Source organism: Priapulus caudatus, unplaced genomic scaffold, assembly GCF_000485595.1.
Source record: "Priapulus caudatus unplaced genomic scaffold, Priapulus_caudatus-5.0.1 Scaffold857, whole genome shotgun sequence".
Taxonomy (NCBI): Eukaryota; Metazoa; Priapulida; class Priapulimorpha; order Priapulimorphida; family Priapulidae; genus Priapulus; species Priapulus caudatus.
Window position 1 is genome coordinate 65,830 of NW_014577918.1, and position 2,873 is coordinate 68,702.

A 2,873-nucleotide genomic window follows, 5' to 3' on the forward strand; every position below is an offset into this window, starting at 1 on the left:
GGCGTGGATATAGGTGAGTGGCTACCCCTTTCTGTCCCTCCCTCCCGCTCTCAATCCGTCCCTCCCCTCCTGACAGCAGCAGGCGTGGATCCAGGTGAGTGGGTACCCCCTTCTGTCCCTCCCTCCCGCTCTCAATCCGTCCCTCCCCTCCTGACAGCAGCAGGCGTGGATACAGGTGAGTGGGTACCCCCTTCTGTCCCTCCTAGTGTAAATTTTCTTTAAAGTAAAAAAAATAAAAAAAATAAAAAATAAAAAATGAATTGGACAGTTCCTGCTTCAAAAGGCACAACGCACATCCTTCGGACATGGTTCATAAATAAAATATTTCAAGAAAATAAAATGTTTTCCCTACCTACCTACCCTATTTTTTTTCGGCATGTAACGGTAACCACACATATATTTAGTTTTGGCCTAATGTACGTGCGTCCTTCCTGTGCTTCCTGCCTCGTTAGCCTCCTCTCATGTCTCTGTCTTGCTCCTCCCTCCCTCCTCCCTCACTCCCTTTCTCTCTCCCTTCCTCACTCCCTCCCATCCCTCGTTCCCTCCCTCTTCCCTCTTTTAATCCTTCTATGTTCGCATATTCGTATATAATGTCTATCGTCTATTCTCTCTCTTGCTCTCTCTCACTGTCTGTTTGTCGCTCTCTCTGTGTCTCTCGGTGTCTCTCTTCTAATCTCCGTCTCTCTATCTCTTGCAGAACGCGACACTGAAGAACAACATCATCTTCGGTAAGACGTACAGCGCGCGTCGCTACCGCTGTGTCGTCGAGGCGTGCGCGCTCACGCAGGACTTTGACGTCCTACCCGCCGGCGACCAGACGGAGATTGGCGAGAAGGTTCGTGGAGCATGCACTGAGTGTGTGTACGGGGGCGGCAGAGGGCAGGCAGCTGTTATTAATACCGATATTAATAACAACTGCTGCAGCAATACTGCACCGCCAGCGGCAGCAGCAGCTGCTGTTATTAATACCGATATTAGTAACAACGCAGGCAGTATACTGCAGCCAGGCAGGAGCAGTAACAGGCGAGGCAGTAAGTTCTAATCGCTATATTAATAAAATTATGTTAGTATAACAACAGCAGGGGGCAGGCAACACTGCACGCCGCAGCGGGCAGAACCAGTAACCGGGGCAGGCAGAAGCAGCAGTAATAGCATGCAGGCAGCAGCACCACCACCTTAGGCAGCAGACAGCAGTAGCAGCGGCAGGACAACATTGGCACTGCGCAGAAGGCAGGCAGCAGTAGCAGCAGCGAATCGGCAGCAACCAAGCAGCAGCAGCAGCCAACCATCCCCACCACCTACTGGCAGCAGGCAGCAACGAGCTAGCACGCAACTGACATCATAATGCTGCTCTCTCTCTCCACCTACGTCGCTCCCATCTACAGGGTATCAAGCACTGAGCTGGTGGACAGAAGGGGCAGCGGGAGTGAGTCATGGGCATGCGAGCCGTCTAAGGCAACGACGCGGACAATCTACCCTATTCGACGATCCCCTTAGGCGGGCGTCGACGGCCTCACGTCAGGAAAGGCAGCATGTTGCGATCAAGTGATTTCGGGCCGGCAGGGTATCTCTGGGGCAAAGAAGGTGAGAGAGGAAGTGCATGAACGACATTAGTTAGGTTCAGTTTGGCCGAAAGATTGGGTAGTCGTTCAAGTTCTGACTCGTATCGGCAACGTGGAATTTCGGCAGATTCAAATGCGAAGGTCAACACTTGCCTGAAAAGCGCTTTCGCCTGAAAACAATTTTTGCAGAGCAAAGAAAAATAACTAATAATGTGGCATAAGGTATTATATATATATCAAGAGTGTAAAAAGCAAGAACGAATGCTAAAAAATGTATTTTTATTCACGGATGACACAATATATTTGTGTATAATATATGTATAGTATATATAAGCTGCGGCATCCAGTCACGCCTGGGCAATCAGCTATAACCTGCCTCGAGGTCGACCAGATCAATCAATCATCATCATCATCATTATGCATCGTTGGCTGTCATCATCATGATCATCATTATCATACTGTTGCTGTCATCATCATCATCAATCATCATCATCATACGGTATCTCGTTGCAACGGCATGCCTGGTCCACGCACGTGGCATCAGGGCTACTGCCTCAGGATTTCGACGCAGATCGTCGTCATGAATGGACGGGACAGGCATGTCTGAGACCGGCTCGTACCGCGAGCTGCTGAGGCAAACAACGGAGCATGTAGGCTGAGTTCGGCTCCGTAACTACGCTCACGTCGACCAACCGCAGGAACGAGGACAACATCAGGCAGAGATCCGAAGGTGCGCGGCCGCGCACGCACAAGTTCTCTTGTTTTTTGCGATTTTCGTGCGTTTTTGTTTTTTGTTTTTGTTTCGAAAGGTGCGCAGCGACACTTGACCACTGCACGTTTGCATTGTTTGTGGTTATTTGTTGTTATTTTTTTTATTTCGAATGACGCTCTTTCTGTTTTTTTTTTGTGAAGAATGGCGTGCAACGTTGTGCGGGGCCGTCGTGTTATTAAACAACGTTCATGAACAATGCCAATAAGGCAACATTGTACCGCCATGTACAATTATTAATGCATAGAATCAGCCAATTAATTATTATTAATGATTATTATCATTCAAACTAAATAATTTAAATGCTCGCTTGTTTCAGTACAGCGGGACGATCGTAGACGACATTCTAGCGGAGGTGGCTCCCGGGTTTCGATACCGCTCCTCTCAGCGCATGTCGTCGGACGGCGGGCGGTACATACAAGTCCGAGGCGGAAGTGCGAGCGCGATACTGCGGGGCCGGCTTCAAGTCGCGCTGCGGACACGGTGGATGGGGGCGTCCGTCGACGCGCGCAGTCACACACCGACTGCGCGCGTCCATCCAG

The 2,873-nt window shown here is 49.9% G+C and overlaps 1 protein-coding gene across 1 annotated transcript in view; it reads left to right on the forward strand.

Moving 5' to 3' along the window:
- The window catches only part of LOC106814026 (multidrug resistance-associated protein 1-like), a 41,918-nt gene that overhangs the window by 16,694 nt on the left and 22,351 nt on the right, over nucleotides 1–2,873 (forward strand). The window lies entirely within an intron of this gene.